The 22,970-nt window shown below is 36.8% G+C and overlaps 1 long non-coding RNA gene across 5 annotated transcripts in view; it reads right to left on the reverse strand.

Moving 5' to 3' along the window:
• LOC117029840 (uncharacterized) overlaps positions 1-22,970 on the reverse strand; it is a 103,284-nt gene that overhangs the window by 44,987 nt on the left and 35,327 nt on the right. Inside the window, exons 4-5 of one of the 5 annotated variants that reach the window (XR_004424304.1) lie at positions 3,185-3,337; positions 2,268-2,365 (exon numbers count right to left, since the gene is read on the reverse strand). The exons of 3 other annotated variants lie outside the window; for them this stretch is intronic. This is a non-coding gene — a long non-coding RNA (uncharacterized LOC117029840). The remainder of the gene's footprint in view (positions 1-2,267; positions 2,366-3,184; positions 3,338-22,970) is intronic. One more of the 5 variants, XR_004424305.1, reaches the window with a different exon arrangement.

Genomic DNA, 22,970 nt, shown 5'->3' on the forward strand with positions numbered 1-22,970 from the left:
CAAAATACATAGAAATAAAAATAATAATAAAGATAAGAACAGAAATTAATAAAACAGAAAACATAAAATTAAGAAAATCAAATATTGATTATTTCAGAAAGATCAATAAAATAAAGACATTCTTCGGTAGACCGATCGAGGAAAAAAACAGAAAATACAAATTAACATTATAAAAAATGAAAGAGAGGTACTCCTACGGATCTTTCAAACATTAAAAGGATAATAAAAGATTATTATGAACAATTTTATGACAATATATTTGAAAATTTAGTTGAAAAATAATTGGTGTCCTAGACACTGATATAAGAAGAAATTGAAAACCCAAATAACTCTATATCCTTTACCTACACGGGAAGAATTAAAAACTTTCCCAAAGAAAATTCCAGGCTTAGATGATTTCACCGGTGAATTCTACCATTTAAATTCTACCAATCTTCTATAAATTTCTTCAGAAAATAGAGGAGGGAATATTTCCCAATTTACTTTATGAAACTAGCATAATCCCGATAATAGCCAAGGACATTTCAAGAAAAGAAAATTATAACTAATAACTTCCTTGAACATAGACAAAAATATTTAACACAACTTTAGCAAACTAAATTCAACAATGTATGAAAATGAGGGGTGGCCGGTTAGCTCAGTTGGTTAGAGCCAGGTGCTCTTAACAATAAGGTTGCCAGTTCAATCCCCACATGGGCCACTGCGAGCTGCGCCCTCCACAACTAGATTGAAACAACTACTTGACTTGGAGCTGATGAGTCCTGGAAAAACACACTTAAATAAATAAAAGTTTAAAAACAAAACAAAACAAACAAAAAAAAACAATATATGAAAATGATAATACACTAGGACTAAACAGAGCTAATTCCTGAGTGCAATATTGGTTTTATATTTGAAAATCAATGTAATTCCCTACATTTACAAAATATAGGGGAACAGTCACATGATCATTTCAAGATATGCAGAAAAAGAACATAGCAAAATTCAATGATCATTCATGGGGGGAAAAAACACACCAGTTTTAGTAAACCAGGAATGAAGGGAACTTCCTTAACCTGATAAAGAGCATTTATGAATAACCTACAACCAACTTCCCCCACCCCGCTAAGTTCTGGGACAAGCAACAATGTCCGTTTTCACCATTTCTCAACACTGTATTGAATGTCCTAGTCAGGGCATTCAAAAAGCGGGGGAAGAAAAAAAACCACAAAGTTTAAGACAAAAAAAGGGCAAACTTTTTACTCATGGATAACATCTGTACTAGAAATAATGGTCAGATCCAGTAATATTACTGACCGTGTTACCAGTCACCATACCACATAACCGTGTAGACAACTGTCAGGAAATCCCCCTCATAGTCTGGGCCTGACGTTTCATGATTCAGGCCAAAACAAGGGCAAAGAACACTGCTATGAAGGAACTGTTTTCCACAATGGAAAGAACCCTGGGCTAGCGGTACCCTTTGCTAAATTTGCCAGTAAGAAACTGTGACTTTGATCAGTCACTTCACCTCATCTTTGCCTCTATAATTTCATCTGTAAAATGGGAAAGTTAATCATTTCCAACCATAAGATTCCAATTTTGGTCCTGAATAGGCAAATATTTGTTCTGAATAGGCAAATATTAAGCTTCTAGCCCTAGACAAAATTAGGGTAGCGGGAGCAATGCTCCATCATTCCCAGGGTTCTGAGAGTATAGAGAATCTAGCCTCCATGAGCTCTATTTCAAAAATATACCAAAGACACATCTGCTTCTCGCCGTCTCCCACTGTCATCTCTCACTTGCAATCTCTTTTTAATTGGTCTCCTTGTTTACATTTTTGCTTTTCTTCAATCCATCCTCCACCATCAGCCAAAGAGACATTTTTAAGACTAGGTCACAGCATATCATTCTTCTGCTTAAAATCCTCCAATGGCTTTCTCATTGATCTTGGAATTAAACACAAATTCCTGACTGAGGAAAATAAGGCATAAAATGTGGCTCCTGGCTACTTTTCTAACTTGACCGTTGAGCTTTCGTCTCATCTTGCTTACTACCCTCCAGCTGCACTGGCCTGACTGTTCCTCCAGTATGCCAATCCTGTTTCTGCTTCATAGCCTTGATGTTTCCTGGGACACTCTCCTGCCAGATCTGGACACGGCCGGCTCCTTCTCTTCACCCAGGTTTCAGAGAGGCCTCTCTCAACCACCCTATCTAAAAACTCTCCTTCACTTTAGCCATTTTCATTTTCTTCATTTTTCAATTCAATTGGTGATTTTCCTACTTACACATTATCTGCTGCCTTCACTAGACTTTATCTCTCTTGTTCACAGCTGTTTCCCTTTGTCTGGAGCAGTGCCTTTCATACATTAGATGCTCAATAGACCTGTTGGAATGAATGAATGAATGAATGAATGAGCTCCACCCTATCAGACTACATCTTGGCTTGAGCTGCCACTGGACCAGCCTGCCTCTGGGTCAGCCCAGACCAAACCCGGACTTTTCCCAGTCTGCCTCTTAAAGCAACAAATGCAATGATATATGCACAATAATATATTTTAAGCATCACCTAAGTACTTGTACTTGTTCTGTGGATGCAAAGGGTAAGATTCCTACCCAGCAGGACTCACAATCTAATGATGAAGATAGACCAAAAATAATAATTATTATTATTACAATATTATAACATTCTAATAATTATTAGAATAACAACCATAATTTTAATAGCTAAAATTTCATGAATACTTTCTAGTTTTCAAAGTACTTTCCCATGAATTATATAATTTGAAACCAAGAGAGTGGCCGTCTTTTTCTATCATTATTTTCAACCAGGAAGAAGTCATTCAAAGAGAAGATGACAAAGGGACCCTGACATAGTGGAAAGAACATGGAGTTTGGAATTCTCTAGAAGACTTACATTCATCACTTTAAAATATAATAATAATAATAATAATAACTTTTTATTAAGAACCTACTATGAGCCCAAGTAGGACTAAGTTAAACCATACAATTAACTCAGAGTCAGTATATAATGGATGGCCTTGGGAAAGTAACCTAGCCTCTATAAATCTCAGTTTCTTGTTCCCAAAATGGTGAAAATTTACAGAGTTGTCAGAGATTGAAATAATATACAATGGGTAGTTGGTAAATGGGAAGAATTAAAAATATTAATTACAGTTTTTAATAGTTACCGGAAATCAGCTACCTTAGAGGAGCCTGCTGGCAACAAACACAAGTGGTGGCCACAGCCCAGGTGTCACTTGCTCCTGACCAGAGCTGTGTTGACCACTGGGGAGACTGGTATCCTTGCTAGGCCAGAGTCAGTGAGGCTTCATGCCCAATCTGGGAGTGAGCAGTTCTGAAGGATTAAAACAAAACAAGATAAAACCACTCACAACTCCATTAACCATAAATTTTATACAGTAAATTCTTAATGGTAATGCTTGATCCACTTTTTAAACAAATGAATGTTGCTGACATGCCACAAAACTGGCCCTAAGCAAGAACTCAGGAACCAATCTGGAGTTGGGAGAAGGGCAGGCTTCATAAAAGAAATGTCATTTGAGCTGGATCTGGAAGGATGGGTAATGAGATTACTCCCATAGGATGAGTAATTCAAAAGCACAAGATGACACGAAATATTTGGTACCTCATCTACATATTTTTAAAGTAGATTTACCTTTCTGATACTGTTTTCTATGTTGTAGCTATTGCTCTTTTTTTTTTTTAAAAAAAAATGATATTAAAATAACTTGCGTATTCTCTGAGCATGTCAATGAAAGATATCGAAGATTTTTCGGGAGTTATTTTAGGTGTCAGGAAGAAGACAAGCTGGATTCACGATCTGACATATTATAGATCAAATAGGCAGTCAGCATGCAGATAACAGAAAATCAAACGGGCTTTAGGAAGGACCAAATTTTAAAATTTTGGAACACTGGACTTCCCTAATGAATTTTCAAGAAACTGTGCTTGTTGTCTGCCAAGTGGCAATCTCTGAAGTGCTAAAGGATGCCTACAGAAGGAAAAACACCATGTTCCTCTAGAAGACCGTATATATTCCCCAGGTATTATTTATCAATGTGTTACTAAGAGTGGGTGCACACATCAGTGTATTCATTCAGGTGCATGTGCACGTTCCACTGATGGATGTAGCAATGAAGGAAAAAATGCCACTTTTTGGTAGCATTAATTTAAAGATGCCCAAGAACAAAAATTTCCAAAGATCTCCCCTGCTGCTCATGGTCCACCAAAAGCATCTCCTAATGTCTTATTTCCTGGAAAGGAAATCCTCTGTAATGAGCCCCTACCATTTACTAGTACTATACGCGTATGTGTGTAACCATGACAACGAGGTCAGTATTATTATCTCCATTTTACATATGAGGAAACTGAGGCTCAGGTCACTCAGCTAGTAAGTGTCAGAGCCAGAATTTCAACCCACATCTTCTGTCTCCATTAGGCTTCCTCCTAAGTACCAGTATCTTCTAAGTACTTCCTAAGACAGCTACTGAACTAGTTATGTGAAACCAAGAATTGACGAGAAGTCAGAGACTGTATACTCTGTGGACTCCTGTCTGCTTACCACCCTGTCTTTAATCAAAACAATCATTAATCACCAATTATGTGCCAAACGTTGTGTTGGATACTGGGGAACTGGAGATGCATAAACATACTCCTAGCTTCAAAGATTTCATCATGTCGTAAGGAACTCAGTTTTACGCTGGGTCTCTGTGATGCCAAATTATTTTTTTAATCAACCTACCCAAATAATATCTGAATCAACCTACCCAAATCTGAATCAACCTACCCAAATAATAATGGAACAACCGAAGTGGCTAAAAGAGAAAAATACATTGAGAAAGGAATCCTTGAAGAAAAGGGGTGGGAAAACTATATTCCAAATTTTTCTTTCTAGTAACAATTAGGAAACATGACCCTCATTTTACGCCTTGCTACGAGCCTTGCAGAAAGGAGCAGATGAAAACACAAACGATGCAACCATAGGTAATGGATTTAAACTTTCCAGATCTTGTTTTCCTTATGGGACTAATAATTCCAGTTCTGAGTCTCTCAGAGTTGCTAATAAGGACCATATCAAAATCTTGCTGATGGAAGCCATACGGCGCAACCATCTCATTTTATAAATGGGGAGATAGTTCAGGAGAGAGAAAGTGACTTGTTTAAACTGTCATGGCTCGTTAGTAGCAGATCTAGAATCAGAACGCATGCCTCCTTGACAGGTTGGAGGTTGTCTTCCCTGACCAGGAATGCAGAATCTGTAGGCGGTTAACTATATCCTGAATTGTATTCATCATAGCTTACATGGTAAAAGCCTTCCCTGTGCTATAAAGGAGCTGCACATACATTATCTTTACTATTCTGAGATTCTAAACCTCAGCGGGCCCCTATGAGGCAGTAAGGGTAGATACCTTGATTCCCATTTTACTGATGAGGAGAGTGAGACTCAGAGGAGTCGTAAGATTTTTCCCAACAGCACACACAGCATGCAGCAGAGACAGAACGTAGATCCAGGTTTTTAACGCCAATCCATTACCCTCGTAACTCCTACACATTGCGTTTGGAGCAGACAGAGAAAAGGAATAATACACAAAAACCAGCTCTTTGAGGCCTTCGAGAGCAGCAGGACCTTACACACCCAGCTTCATTGGGAAACGAGATATTCCTCAGGAGAGGGACTTTGTCAGTTAACTGAAGCAGACCCATTTTTGCTGTGCCCTCCTCCTCTTACTCTCTTCCTTTAACTCTCATTTCAACTGCTTTTAATGCAAGGCCTTCCAAAGTGCTTCACTATTTGGAACAACTTTTCTGAAAAGCAATCTGGCAATGATTTAGTCTAATAAATAATTAGGGATCTCTGTGAAGATTTAGCTACAAATATTTTCATTGCTGCATTACCTACAATAGCCAAAATTTTTTTTTAAGTTGAAAAATTGCCAACAATAAGGGATTGGTTAACTCTATCATGACACATGCATGTAGTGTAGTTCTACTTAGCCACTTAAAATTATGTTGTAGTGAATAGATACTACATGAAAAACTGTTCTCAATATATGAAGTGAAAAATGCACATATGAGACTGGTTTTGGAAAACAAACAAAACTATACACAGATGCACACATTATGGTGCTATGTCTGAGTGGTAAGATTTGGGGAATTTTTTTCTTCTTTTTGCTTAAGTGTACTTTCTAATTCTTTCCAAAGAAAATGCTACTTTTACTTTTTAAAAATGCATACATCACACAATTCAATAGCACAAAAACCCCAAACAATTAAAAAATGGGTGGAGGTCCGGAATAGACATTTTTCCAAAGAAGACATACAGATGCTCAACAGGTACATGAAAAAGTGCTCAACATCACTAATCATCAGGGAAATGAGAATCAGAACCACCATGAGATATCACCTCACACCTGTTAGAATGGCTGTTATCAAAGAGACAAGAAATAAAAAGTGTTAGCAAGGCTGTGGAGAAAAAATAACCCTTGTGCATTGTTGGTGGGAATGTAAATTGGTTCAGCTACTATGGAAAACAGTATGGAGCTTCCTCAAAAAATTAAAACTTGCCCTCCACAACTAGATTAAAACAACTACCTGACTTGGATCTGATGGGTCCTGGAAAAACACACTTAAAAAAAAATAATAAAATAAACAAACAAACAAAACAAAAAATTAAAACTTGAGCTACCATATGATCCAGCAATTCCACTTCTGGGTATTTATCCAAAGGAAATGAAAACACTAACTTGAAAAGATATCTGCACCCCCATGTTCGCTGTAGCATTATTTACAATAGGCAAGACATGGAAACAACCTAAGTGTCCCTCAGTGAATGAATGGGTGAAGATATATACACACACACACACACATATACATGTATATTGGAATATTATTCAGCCATAAAAATGAAGCAAATCCTACCATTGTGACAATATGGATGGACCTTGAGGACGTTATGCTAATGAAATAAATCAGATAGAGAAAGACATACTGTATGATCTCACTTATTTGTAGAATCTGAAAAAAAAAATAAGCAACTCACAGATAGAGGTGGGAGTTGGTAAGTAGGCAACGTGGATGAAGGTAGTTAAAAGATACAAACTTCCAGTTATAAAATAAGTCCTGGGGATACAGAGCACGGTAACTATCGTTAATAATACTGTATAGTATATTTGAAAGTTGCTAAGAGAGTAGATCTTAAAAGTTCCCATCACAAGAAAAAAATTTGTAACTATGTGCAGTGATGAATGTTAACTATACTTATTGTGGTGATCATTTCACAATGTATACATGTTATTGAGTCATGTTGTACACCTGAAACTAACATAATGTTATAAGTCAATTATATCTCAATTTTTTAAAAATACGCATCCCTTTCTCTCATCTTCAGAGGAACATCACTTCATCTTCCTGATGGTTCAGTCATCGGCATGAACCTATTACTGCCCAGACAGGAGCTAGGCACTTAGGATGTACCGAAATGTGTAGGGCTTGTTTCCCCTCCATTAAACAACCTTGGACCACTGTGCCCTTTGAGTTCTGATGACTGTATTTGATAGTTTTTCTATCTACTATCTCAAAATCAGCTCTTCCATCTTGTCACCATCAATGTCACCCCCCTCCCAACTTTGAGCTCACAGCTTGTCATCTGAAGTGGGTTGGGAACTTAGATCATCAAAATTTAGAATCATTTATAAAAGAAAGGCATGTGAAAGTCATTGAGAAAGTATACAGTACTATACAAATATATAAGCTCCAATTATTATTTCATGATTTTTTCATCTTATTTTATGTATACATTATATTTATAGTATTGCACCGTTTCCTCATCTGTGAAGTACCTGCCTCATATAGTTGTGACAATCAAACGAGTGATTTGTAGGGCACTTAGACAGGTGTCTGGCACATATTAAATAATGAGTAAGACCTTGTTAAAGAAAACAAATTATTAGGGTAAAATTTTAAAAAGCACTTAGGCTCTGAATCAAATCTTGAAGGGCTTTGACAAGGGCTTTGAGTGAAGTGTTTAAGCAATATGGAAAGACCTCTGACCTCTATCTTCTCTTCTTGGAAGCTTTTCTGGTTTACTTCATGGTTCTCAGACCTGTTATATCAGGTGGTGCTACACAGTGTACACATACACACACGTACACACACACACACACACACACACACACAGACACACACACACAGCATATGTGCCAGCACACCCATTACCCTTCCTCTTCTGTCTCTTCTATGATCCCATGTATTCTCATAGTCAAAAATTCACAAAAGGAAGAAATATGATTTAGATATGATATCCTACCCAAAACATTTTTATAATGAAGCAAAATCAATACAATACCAAAGACATATAAGATATATACCGTATTTCCCCCAAAATAAGACCTAGCCGGACATCAGCTCCAATATGTCTTTTGGAGCAAAAATTAATGTAAGACCCGGTATTATATTATATTATATTACATTATATTATATCATATTATATTAGACCCGGTCTTATAGTAAAATAAGACTGAGTCTTACATTAATTTTTGCTCCAAAAGACACATTAGATCTGATTGTCCGGCTAGGTCTTATTTTCAGGGAAACACGGTACTACGCACGGAACATACTCCTGCCTGAGCTAAACACTTTACATACATGAATTCATTTAACTTCCACAACCATCACCTGAAGGACAGACTACTGCGATTCCCTTTCTACAGACACAGAAAACAAGGCCTGGAGAAATGAAATAACTTGCCCAAGATCATATAGCACTGTTCACACTGACTCCCAATGCAAAGCTTGGAAGGCGTATGGTTTTTAAGTCATTCTATTGTTACGTGGGTGCCTGTAACTCCTTAGAAGAATGAGTATGAATTGCTTGATCTCAAATGAGAAGTCTCTGGTGATCCTGGTCTTACGTCTTCTCCCTTTTACATAGAGCACTGGCTATCCTAATTTGGTTGAGGAATCACTGGGGACACAAAAAGCTTCTCCAGGAACCCCTGCTTAGCGCTGTGCACTTGGAGGCAAGAGTCCTGTGTTTGAGTCCTACCTTCTGATCCTTGGTTTCTGGGTGAACACAGTGATTTCATTTAAACTCTTCATGCATCAGGTTCCTTATTCAAAGTGGGGAGACAATTGAGTTTGTTGTGAGGGTCAAATGTACTAATGTTGGAGAAACTATCTTATAAAACCTCATGAACCTTACAAACAGGAGGTAGAATTATTACTTAATGAAAAAACATGCCCTCCTGATGAACCCATCTGTAATCTCACAGCGATGGTTGAGTCCACTTCCACGAACGGCGGCCTTGGCCATCTGAGTCTGGGCTGAGAACATCAGTGCTCAGAATCAGATTCCATCAGGCTGCAGCGAATTGTCCTCCATTCGCTGTCCATCAAAACACCCAGTCTATAGAAAGGTGCTTGAATAATGGGTACCGTTAATTAAATAGAGACTCTGAGAAGTCCTTTTGTGAGATCTCTAAAAATAGAATACGTCCTTCCACCTTGAATGCTTCAGGAATTGACCTGACCAGAGGCAGAGGCTTAGATGCAATGACTTACTAGGGACTTTCCCACTTCCGTACTGCTCTGACGTTCTAGCATGAGAGGCCTTTGCTCAGGGTTGCCAAGCACCCTCATATAGATGCTCTGGGCTCCTTGTCCATTAGATTGGCTGGATTCAGAATACAAAGGCAACTCATCAAGACTGTGACTTTTGGAGTGCATTTTCAATCATATAGCCTCCAAAGAACACATGTCTATTTTAATATACCTCAGAATGCAAGGGACTGTGGCACTCAATTTCTCCAGAAAAGTCTATATATTACTTATGATAATAAATACATTTATATAGTGCTTTATACTCTCCAACATACGCTATTTGATTAGATTTCAGTACCACTATTGTGATACAAATAGGCAATTATTATGGTCTATATTTTACAAAAGACAACAGAGACAAGAGGTTTAGCAAGCTGCCTGAGATAACGCAGCCAAAGCAGTAACTGAGCTGATGCCTGGATCCAGAGCATTTCCTACCAGTCACTGAAAAAAAATTCACTTTCACTCCATGGACCACCTAACACAAAAACGGGATGAGAAGGGGTAAGGAATTCCAGACCTGTGCTCACAAGGCTATCTACCCTTCCAGTTCCCTCAAATCCCTAGTAATTATCTCTAAGCTAGATCTGCTTTCTTGTAACAAGACATTCTGCCCATTCTGACCAGAGAAAACCTGGCCAAGTATTCCTCTTGCCCTACCTGGGAATCTCCCCTACACAGAAGTTCCCAACAGCAAATCCCAGAATCTTCTTGCAAAGATCATCCCTAGACGGAAGACCTAACTCTAGGAAACCCAAGTTTCCATCCTGCCTTAATGCTTATAGAATTAGCCCACTAAGGATGCAGAAGGGCAGTTGCAACTTGATTTCTGATAGATAGAAAATATAAAATGGCATTCCTGTAGAGCCCATCATAACTTCTAAAGCATTATTGACAAGTTTTCAATTTTAAACAATTTTCAAGTCACATTTAGGAGGTAGAAGGAAGGTCACAGAACTACATTCAAAATAGAAAGTTGAGATTCTTATTGCAGTGTGAGCTGGTACACATCCCAGATCCAGGGGCTTGTGCAATCACAACAAGAGACTAACTCATAGAAAAATCCAGTACTTGATGCAGGTAGCGGATAAATATGGAAACCTTAGTTTTAACAATTTTTCCCATTTCGTGTGTCAGTTTTTTGACACCATTTTGTTAACAATAGTAGCTGGGGCCCTTAAAAAAATAAAAGCACATTAAAAATCACAAAAACAAGCTAGAGCACACAATTTTCAGATAAGTCTACACTGAAAAAATAGCAAAATTTCAACAATAGTAACTCTAAATAAAATGAACCTTTACCCATATAAACCCATTAATGCCGTTTTAACGTTGTCCTTCTTTACAAAATAAAGAATACCTAACTTAATTTAAAATTATTTGCCTCAGAAAATTTTGAGCATCGCAAAATTCAACCAGTCTAGGGCAAAAATAAATATCTATATAAAATAAATTCTCAATAATTTGAAAGAAGAAAAATAAGAAATTATTCAATATTCATGATTGTGGTTTGTTTAAAAATAATAGACATGTATTTTTTCATGTCCAGTGAATATTATAAGGTAAGATATATCTGGAAATTGATAAGAGAAATGAAAGATGTAGTTGAAATATTGCAATTCAAAATAAGCCTATGTTACATAATCATGAGTTTTAAACACAAAAGCTCCATGTTATTTCATTTATTTCAAATATTTCTCAAAACAGCGTCACAATTTTTAAATGTTGGCCACCAAATTATCACGTTAGTAGATCAGTTATATGTATTACTCTGTATTAACAGATTGTGTCTACATTTTAAGAGGCAAATTTGGATTAAATTCTTATATCTCTTTACTACTGAGCTAAAAAATATTGGTTTGAATCTTTGAAGAATTTTTTTATTAGAAATAACATATTAACATAAAGTTTTGTATAAGCTTAAAGTGGCATAATTGGGGCATAGATATTATGTGATTCAAAAAACAAAAACTGAAAACAAAAATGCAACAAAATCAAAACCAAATAAGCTTTTGTTTTTAAGATTAAGCCATGGACTATCAAAATATAAATAATAATTATTCCAAATTTGTTTCCATAAGCCATCACTTTTAATATTCTTCTTCAAGCTGGCCAACAAATGTGTGCTTTAGGAATCCCAGCAGATTTATACAACGCCTTCTGTATCCGTTCTTCTACTGGGAATGAATTTTTCCTGCCAAATTAACATAATTCTTTTATGTTTTTTAAAAGAAAACAAAAGACATGCTACCATAACAGGATAAGATGCTTGGAAACCACACATTTAAAAAAATAAAATTAGAGCCTAAGTTTTAGTAGTAAGGTTAATAAAAATAAAATCACATTTGTATAGCATTTTTCACTCAAAAAAGATTTCAAAGTTCACCAAACTCAGATTTGCTTCACTCATTACTGATATATGTGTTCATTCCCACAAACGAAATATGGAATCTGATTAATAGCAAATGTATACTTCAGATATTACTATCCTCCTGGACCAAGAAATTTAAAAAATATGAATCTTTAGGAGAAAAAATAGAGTAGATTGAAGCTGCGCTCCTTAAATTGACCAAACTAGGATTTTGCCTGTCTTGAAACTTTTCTGCGTCATTTTTCTGGTAGTAGAGCTAAGTGGGGACAATGCCGTCCACAGTCTCACACCCAGACAAATACGCTTCCTGGAGGCTTTAATAATGAAAATCTTGTCTTGGAGATGAAACAACCTATCCAGGGTTGCATCTGTCATCCTGACCCTACACACGAGTCTTGGAACACAATGAACCTAAAGGCTAGGCCAGAGAGGAAATGATCTCTGCTTGATGGGAAAAAAAATTCAGACCCAGACTCACATCTCTACCTCAATCTATGTTCCTGTGCTTCTTCCCATCCATTTCACAAACCCATAATTACAACAATCGAAATAATACAACTGGATTACAAACACTAACTCAAATAGCCTAGAGTTATTCATATTTTCCAGTCCTTACCCAATGCCCTCAAATGGTGTTATGGCCCAAGAATATATGTATTCCCCCCAGATTCATATGCTGAAGCCCTAGCCCCTAATGTGATGGTTTTAGGAGGTGGGGCCGTTGGGAGGTGATTCGGTTTCAATAAGGTCATGGGAGTAGAGCTCCATAATGGGGTTATTGTCCTTATAAGAAGAGGAAGAGAGACCAGAGCTGGATATCTCCATGTACACACACTCAGAAAAGGCCATGGGGGCACACAGCAAGAAGGTGGCTGTCTATAAGCCAGGAAGCTGGCTCCTGGTAGGAACTAAATTTGCCAGGAACTTGATTTTGGACTTCTAGCCTTCAGAACTGGGAGAAATAAATGTCTGCTACTGAAACCTCCCAATCTGTGGTATTTTGTTATAGTAGCATGAGCTGATAACCGGTACAAATGCATTTCAAAACAAAAACACCTGCGGTCTTTTATTCATTCATTAGCTTTGAATGAAGCATTCATTATTTATTGAACGAAAATGTACTGAGTGCTGCTGTATGCCATGCGCTGCTGTAGGCACTGAGGATAGAGGGTGTGGGGAAGTCAAATCCCTGCTCTCAGGGAGCTTACATTCTTCCTCAAGTTATTGTCTCCCAAGACCACACTGGAACATCCCGCCAAATTAACTAGTTGTACAAAATGACAATAGTACAATGGCTTCACGCGGTACCTTGATTCTACAGATTCTTGTGTTTTTAAAGACATTACCTCCCACATCTAAGATGTTACCTCACAATAATGAAAATGGGGCACTTGCTGGGAGGAAAATATGAACTTTGCATCTATACATCCTTCTATATTATTTAACTGGCTGCAATGAACATGTATTAATTTTGTAACTAAATATAATTCCATGAAAGATTTTTTTCAATTGTACTATCAGCCCCTCAATACCCCTGAGGTACTGAAACAAGACAGATGAAAGTGAGTGAGGTCCAGAGAAAGACCCTGAGTTAAGAGGAAGGAAAGTATCTCACAGAAACCCCTCTCCCAATACCTAATAAAATGACAACAAAGTTGTCCAGTAGCAACTAACAAGGAAAGGCACATAGCCAATACTCTCAGTAAGGCTTAAAAAGTGGCAGCTAAAAAAAGGACATCAATTCTGGGGCAGAGTTGGCAGCAGAATGACAAGGTTTCTAACTGCATTCTGACTTCTCAAAAGCTCTGGTGATCAGTCCAGCCAATCAGGAGAATTCTCACTTAAAATTCCCAACTTGGTGGGAAGCAAACTGAGGATATCTCTGTGTTTTTCTTCTTCACTGGCAAGTAGTGGAAAGGGTTGCAAACAGCTGTCTGAGAGAAACAGAGGAAATGGACAAGGAGGCTGCCTCTGGCAAAGTCAAGACTTCAGGGCTATGTCCTGAATGGGGCATGGATCTGAAGCCAGAGGTTATCTCTCCATCAAAAGGAGATCCATTCCCCACACAAACCAGATCACGTGAACTCTGGTACAGACAACTAACAAAATTTCTGAAGGGAGAGCAGAGCCCCAGCTGTCTAACAAAGCCTGTCTTAGATGAGTCCTCCCTGCCCCCTTGTTCTCAAGCTATAGAAAAAAAGTGCATAGCTCTTAAAGGGTAGCCCCTAAGGAAAAAACAAATGATACTGTGAGATGATAGTCAAGATATCGACACTATAATAGATAGGAAGTATAATATGGATAGACCTGCCAAAGAATGTTCAAGACAGAAAAGAAATAATATACAAATATCATGTCATATGTTATACACATGAAACTAACAAAATGTTCTATGTCAATTATATCTCAATTAAAGAAAATAAAAGGGCACCAATGCAAGTATATGCAAGACACACACACGCGCGTGCACACACACACACACTCACCATGCAAAAGACACACAAATAGCCAGCCTAGAAAATATAACTCAAGAAAGAAGAAAAATTCTTCACATGTGCTTTTACTAAAGAATAGCCTAGGGTGGCCCGGTGGCTCAGGTGGTTGGAGAGCTGTGCTCCTAACCCCAGGTCTCAGGTTTGATTCCCACATGGGCCAGTGAGCTGCGCCCTCTACAGCTAAGATTGTGAACAACGACTCGACCTGGAGCTTGGCTGCCATGGGCAGCCGTGGGCGGCCATGGGCAGCCAACCAACAGCCAGTAACCAACTGCTGGTGACCGACTGCAGCACAAGGCTCATAATACCAACATGGGCCAGGGAGCTGTGTCCTTTACAACTACCTACACAACTAGACTGAGAATAATGGTTTGAATAGGAGTTGGGGATGGGGGAGGGGAAAAGAAAAAAAAGAATAGCCTAATAAGAACATGAGTTCATAAGATGATTAAAAAACAGAACGAGATGAAAAAAGAAATAGCAGATATAAGGAAACAAATGGATTCCAAAGCAACAACATTAAAAAAAATTAATAGATAAATAAACGTACCAAAGGACAGAACTGACACAGTTGAAAATAAATTACAGTTACAGAGTACAGGATTGAAATAATCAAAGTATACATACATTAAAAAGCAAATCAGGGAGAAGCCAACAGACATGGAGGATAAAGACAATCAATAATAATAATGATAATAATAATAAATATCTTTAAAGGAGCAAACTCAACAAATAAAGCAGGAAAAGTATGAAAAGATCTAACACAAGAAAATATCCCTAAAAAATTAGCAACCTTTAAAATAGTGCTTATTATGTGCACACTGTTTAGATATACTAACTCCAACTATCCCAACAATTCTGTGAGGTAGATATAATTACTTACATTTTATAGATAAAGAAATTGAGGCATAAAGAGATTAAGTAACTTGATATGGTCTTACAGCTAATAATATTCAGCCAGGTAGAGCTATATATGTCTATTGAAAAGAACATACTGGGTCCTAGAAATTGAATGTAAAACTCACAATGCAAAAATATAGCATCAAGGATAAAAAAAGTTTTCAAATATTCAGTCAGATAATGTAAATCACTTACAATGGGAAATTATCATGCCGACAGCCTTCTCCACAATAATATTCAATACCAAAAAGATAATTGAGAAATAACCACATAGTTCTTTAGAAATAAAGTGTGACCCAGAATAGTATGCTTATTCAAATATAAAGGCAACATATATATGAAAGAATTCAGTGAAACTCTAATGAGCTATTTCAGAAGAAAAAAAATGTTTACAATGAAATCCAGCCAATTAAACAATAAATCCAAATAAAGAACTCAAGAATGGAGAAGCTGGGGTAAAAGAATATAATAAAAAGAACACATACTAGACAATAGCTATGAATTATGGCTATAGAACTAATACAAAACTTGATAATGTACAAATAATAATAGTGTAACTAAATGACAATAACAAAATAATGTAAATGATATAACAATAAAAATCAAAATAAGGGAGAAGGATGTGGGAGGAATAAAAAGAGTGCTTGCGTGGCAGGGAATAAATCAATACTGCCTAAAATGGAATATTTAGGGTAAAAAATAATGACTACAACCTGTTAAGCTACTTCATAGTCTCTTCTTAATGCTAGAAGGGATATTTTAAGAAATGATATTTCTTATGATGAAGATATGTTTATTCGAAGTTTATCAAACCTTCACTTTTTTTTCTTCTTTCAATTTAAGTAAAATGAAATGTATTAGTTCTGTTTAAAAGTAGCAGTATGATCTCATTTTGTACGTGAGTAATAATATCTGAGTGTCTATCTTCATCCATCCATCCATTGTTCTATTTATACGTGCTTAGGAAATCTTTAAAATCACAAACTATTTTTTAAAAGCATAAACTACCTTTAAAATCAAAAACAATAAAGTGATTGTTATATAAAGAAATAAAGTGATAATCATGGATTTAAGGACCTGGATGGGACTTTTAAAATCTCCTCCTCTGTTATATGGTAAAAGACAAAACAAAACAAAAACAGAAAAAGATTGAGTAGTAAGGTATACATAGTCTGTTGCGATCTAAGCCAGAGTTCATTTTATTCCTGTATTCTGATTTCCTATTATGAATTTAAGCAGTGGAGAAAAGCGTCAAAAGGAAAGTTTAAAAAAAAAAAAATCACCCCAAGTCCTCCTATCTAGAAACAACCATCATTACCATTAGGTGAACCTCTTTGCAGGGAATTTTTACCCAAATATCCAGATATAAGAATTAGTGGATGGATGGATAGTTGAGTTGATAGAAATAATATTATAAAAATGGAATGAGATTATATGTTGTTTACTAACAAAAAGATTCCATTTAATTCCTAAACCATGATATTGTCCAAAGTGATGTAAGAAATCAGACCCAGATTTTTAAACATCCGCTTTCAGGTCTATGCCTTGAGGTATACCTGCTTCTCTGGATACATACACTGGGGGGTAGCTGTGTGGATGTGACATCACAGTCCCGCCTCCCACACACATCCACACAGCCTACTCGCCTGGTGGTCCTACATCATTCCGAGGTCTGGTTGAGTCTTGTCTGCACCCACAAAAAGTGTTTCCCTTGCCTGACTTGTCACACCCCCCTCTGACAAGGAAGGCATGAGGGGGACATCAGAGACATGAGACGCATGTACGAGAAAATTTTCAAAAGGAAAGGCAGTTAAAGCCAAGAGGACAAGAGGAAGAGAGCTTAGGGATAACGGTATGAGTACTAAGGGAAAAATAAATAGGTGGGCACAGAGTTCAAGCAAACAGAGCAAGAAGGGAAGAAGAGAGCTGCAGGGTGGCATGAAATAAACGAAGGGTCCGTGGCCCACACAAAGACATTTTTCCAACTGGGATGGACTGGCATGAACAGAAACGTGGGATGCAAGGGGAGCCAATCAACTTCACTGAGATCAGGTTTAGAGGGGAAAAAAAACTGATCCTCTCCTAGAGGAAGCTGAAGCTTCCGCCTCCTCTCTGTGCAGTTTAAAAGGAGCAGTGCGCAAATGACCCGGGAGACTAGACACATAGGCACATAACATAACTCTGGGTAAAGACACTGGATATTCGCAGGCCATTCTTTTACCCAAGACACGAGCCTTTTCCACCCTCAGAGGAACACTTAATCACACACACACACACACACACACACACACTCACACACGCAGCAAGATGCCCAATTACTTGGCTGCTGCTTGGAGGGCACTGACTGGTACTGGGTACCCTGAGTTCTACAAGGGAACCTAACAAAGGCCCACAGAACTCCTCAGACCACCAAGCTCCGTGATCGCATACATGGTGTCTCCCTAATCGAGTTTCTGTCAAGCATTGTCACAATATCTCGACTTCCTTTGAAGCAATACCAAAAAGGCAGGGGTCCTTCCAAATGACCAGAACTAATTTGAGCCACCTGCAGGATCCGTTTCCATTTTCTTGCTCTTCCAAACCACTCTCTAATACCATACCCAGAGATCAACTCCCTAGTCTAAAGCCTTGCATGGCTTTGTAATGCCTTCGAAATTTAGTACAAAGTCCTTTACTCGGTACTTAATTTTCTCTATGATCTGGCCCTTATCTTTGTAGTTCTCTTTTCCTCTTCATCATTCCAATCACCCAGTGCTCCACTGTATTTCCTGACATTTCCAGAATACACCATGCACCCACCACTCCAGACCTTTATTGTGAAGCTCCCACAGCCAGGCGTGCCTTTATTCATTATCTTTCTATCAAAGTCCTACACATTTTACAAGGCACAGCTCACGTGCTCCCCACCCGCACTGAACTCCCATCAGAATTAAGCAGCCCTTCCTTTCAGTGCCACATCAATTTGTTTTGACCTCTAGTTAGACTTATTTCATTTTCCCATGTATTAGTTGCTGTTTAAATCTGTCTTGATTTAAATCTATCCTTATAGGTAGGAAGTGACTGAACATCTATTGAACTGAACGTCTACTCGGGGCGCCAGGCACTTTCAAGGACATCATCTAATTTATCCTTCTGTTGCTAATATGTAGCGGAGTGCTCACACATTTCAGGTGTTCATTAATGTTTGTTGTGTTACTCTATGAAAAGCAGGTGTTTGATTTCTGAACTTCAGATGGGAGGTCACTATGTCTCCTTTAGGGGACTTGAAGGAAATGAGAAAGAATTAGACTGATCAACTCAGTTGGATGGCCTAGAAACAGGGTGACCAATATTTAGTCTTTGTTAAGTCTGTCTTAGAAAAATACCCTAGCCAAAAAAAAAAAAAAAAGACACCATCTTTTTTTCTGCTTGTTTTGCTTGCAGAAACTCAGCATCCCATCTATTCTGCAGAACTGGACCTCATCATGCTAGATGGTTTTAACGCTAGACCCGTCACTAATTGTCTGTGGACTTGAAGCAAAACGGTGCCCCTCACACTGCCTTAGTTTTAACTTGTATAAAATGAGGAGTCTGAGGGCTATGGACCTCATGACCTCAACGGTCCCTATCAGTTCCATAAAATCCTAAGATTCTATCTTGAACGAACATAGAATTCTATACAAAGTGCCTTGGGAACTGGCTCGTTCCTCAGGCCACCCTTCAAAAATCAAAATATACGGAACATTATGTAAACAGGGCTCTCTCTCTCTCTCTCTCTCTCTCTCTCTCTCTCTCTCTCTCTCCCTCCGTGTGTGTATGCATGTGTTCTCTGAACGTTTTCTCTGTGTGTGCATTTGGGGGAGAGGTGGAAAGTTATCAATCCATAAAAGTATATTTTCAAGAAATTTTTAAATTTATTCAAATAAATACCTAAATAGTAAACACTTCAGTTGGATACTCCCCACTAGGCGTTAGTGTTTTGTTGTTTTTGTTGATAGGATACTAATAAGAGTTAATTTTAAATACATTACTCTTACAATTGAGGATTGCTTAAAAAATCCACAGACCAATAGAATTCAATGATCAACATCAACAAGTAAGTTCTTTTCATTTACATCTAACATCTAACTAATCATCCAAAACGATCTTCTGTTGGATAAATGAATAAATAAATCGACAGTGTTGCATCAGCTTCTACAGGGGGAGAGGAAGCATGTAACAACTGATTTTCGTCAGATAATCAATGAAAGCATATCACTAACTTCTTAATAACCAGTTGATCCGAATGCAACTACTGTTTTCAAAACCATCTATTAGACTGGACTAAACCTCTCCTCAGGCAAGTTTTGGTGAAAACACGAAACTTATATACAAAGTCTGTGCATATACAAATAGCAACATAAACCTGAAAACCTTCAGCTTGATTTTGGTGGGGCCCATCACAGATCTCTCCCTCTCTCCGAGGACACACGGAGACCTCTGCCCCCTCTGCTGTCAAAGGAAACCAATACACACGGGGCTTCCGCACTGCTAGGGTCAGGTGCTAGACTCACACCTTTGTTTACATCAAATATTTACTTTGTGCATTTCTTGTATTTCCACCAAGATTGTTTTACCCAAACCTGCACAATAGTGGGTCTCAAACGTAGAAATGCCATAATGGTCCCAATAAAAAGGCCCTCACTATATAAGGACTATTAGTTTGATATAAGTGAAAGGTATTTGCTCTGCAGGGAAAATACATCTTTAAAAAAATCAGAAAAAGGAAAGGGAAAAAAAGGGGGAGAGACCAAAAAAATTTGTTTTGATTGGGTACTCTTGGGGAGGGTGGGGGTAGTATGATGTGAAATTCTAAAGAAAAAGCAAATATCCAGAAAGAAAGGGGAAAAGACAAACAAAGACTGATGTGTATTCCACAGTAAAATACATTTTTAATGTAAACATGGGAGATGCAGAAGGGCTCTTTGTCAAACAGGGAATTTTCAGCTAAATACAGTCAGTTCCTTAGCTCTGAGAAAGCCAAACCAAACCAGTTTACAAGGAAGGGCACAGTTTAGAGATCAGTGTTGTTCAATCAACACAATTTTAAAAAGAGAAAAGCAAATCAGTTAACAAAATTTTAAGCAAAAAAATTCAATAAAATATTTTTAAGACTCAACTTCCTCCTCTACTTTAGTATCCTTTTAAGAGCATTTTTTCACTATATTGAATGCCTTCCAAAAATAAAATATTTATTTTCTTTACTGAAGATTTCTCCCAAAAGAACATTTCCCTCCAATTCTATATTTCCTATCTATTAATAAAATAAATTCAACCTTTTTGTTTGGTTTTGTATAAATTGCTAGCATTTTTTTTTTTCCTGAAAGAGCCTTTCCCAAAGTTGTATTTTATTTTTTATTCAGAATATTTCAAAATGATTACTACTTTTTCAAGGATTGTGTCATTATGGAGTAATTAACATTTTAAAAAGTTAACTATCTTTATGACTCAGAAAGCCCTTAATCCATTTATTAGGGTGAAGGATGAACTGACCTTTCCCCTCTTCAATCTTGATTCTAGTTTGAAAAAAAGAAATCTCTTTCACAGAATACTGATTTCTATATTTACCAAAATATGATGGCCAAATTTAACAGCAGTGAAGTTTTAAATAAGCTTGACATAGCAATTAAAAAAATACCTCCTGTGTATAAAATTTAGGTTTATGTATGTGTGCTTCTCTATGAAGAGAGTAGCAGAGAATTTCATTTGTTATTTATACTGTGTTTAAACCTACCTCTAATAGTCCTCTAAATTTAATTTCTTATGGTCAGATTCTTTTCTTTCCCTTTTCTTTTTACATTTTACTTTTTCTTTCTCTAATTATCCTGGTATACTTTTGCTCATTAGCAATATTTTAATAACAAAATCATCAGTAAATAATGGCAATACAGCAACATTGAAGGTTATAATTATATTAGCTATGGCTTTCCTTCTAAGGATCTCAAGGTAGCTTACAAAGAGAAAATAAAATCAATGTTGTTTCTCTGTTTCTGTTCACCAAATTTAGAAATTTGACAATGTACTTTTTTTTAATATATATATATATATATATATATATATATATATATACATGATACTGATGCTAAACCATTCTAGATTTTTCCTTTCCTACATCATTGCTGGGATTTCCCCATATTCAAAGTTGGAGATTAAAACTGTATTTATTTAAAGATGTTTTGATTTAGTATTGTCAGATACTGATAACTCCACAGGTCCATAATCAGTCTTTTTAAGAAAGCAAAAAGGGCTCTAAGATTTATTTCAGAGTTGAGGATAACTTACTTTTGAAAAAAACAGACTATCTTATGTCGAAAATAATGTCAATATTTAGCTTATATAGTAGACTCCACTTTAATTCTAAATGAAACTTAGAGTAATTCATAACTTCTAGTATACCAGTCAGCCTAAGCTATTGTGACTATGTTTTAACCTTAGGGTATCTTCAGATACAAATGGCTAACTTCTACCTTCTAGGTGAGAAAGATGGGCTAGCATCTCTGCTTATGATAGTGTATAATGTGCATGTATGTGCATACGCCTGTACAAACAAAACACCATAATGAAATCACCAACATGTGGATGGATGTCAGGTATACAATTTCAGGGTTTTCATGACATCAGAGAGCTAAGATGTTGGAATAAACTCCCTATATCTCTGTTTACCCTGTCCTCTCCGAGTCACTTCCTAGCTGGTGACATATTTTTCCCTCATCCTCTGAGTATCTTCCCTTCCCTACTTTTATAGTAAATATATATTAGCCTCCAAGAGTACATGACATCAAAAATATAATTCTGACCCCCTTGAAGAGAAAGAAGAATTAACAGGCATCAACTTCCCTTTCTGACTACTATAAGACCTCCATTTTGAAAAAGATAGCTCTATAAGCCATATTTTAGCCCATAAGGGTGCATATTAACAGGCAACAAGAAGAATGAAAAAAGACTTGTGTGTAGAGATGTATGTGTGTGTGTGAGTATGTGTGTATGTGTGTGTGTGTGTGTGTGTGTGTGTGTAGTCATTTTAATCACCTCATGTCTTTTCTTTTTTCTATGGCAGACATAGTACATTTAAATGCAACAGGTTGGTGATCACATGCAACGTGTGAGACACAAAGATTCATGAAATTTTGAAAAATATTTAATTTGGAGCAATTCCGTAACCTGGGTTTTCATGCCTTTTTGATATATGATTTTTTGAATTATAATAATTTCTGGAAATTTACATAAACTTCATTTCATTCTATACTATGACTCCTCAAGCAACTGCCAGAATCTATTATTTTAACTTATTTTAAGGCTCTCCTACATTAAAAAAAAAACCACAATAAAAACATTTTTAACAAAAAGCAAAGCAGTAAATAAATAAGTCCCTACTTAGTGACATGTATAATCCTTTTATAACTATTATAAATAAAACAACCTATTTTGATGTGTTGCATTAAGATCTAAAATTTTATAATCCTTGAACATACATGGAAAAGAAAAAGAGAGATGAAATCAATTGAGTGTTAAAACATAAACTCTTCAAAGTTATGTTAGTAAAAAAAAAATGCTCTCAGTTTAAAATTGCATCTGGAAAAACATTT

The sequence above is a fragment of the Rhinolophus ferrumequinum genome, chromosome 11 (assembly GCF_004115265.2).
Source record: "Rhinolophus ferrumequinum isolate MPI-CBG mRhiFer1 chromosome 11, mRhiFer1_v1.p, whole genome shotgun sequence".
Classification (NCBI taxonomy): Eukaryota; Metazoa; Chordata; class Mammalia; order Chiroptera; family Rhinolophidae; genus Rhinolophus; species Rhinolophus ferrumequinum.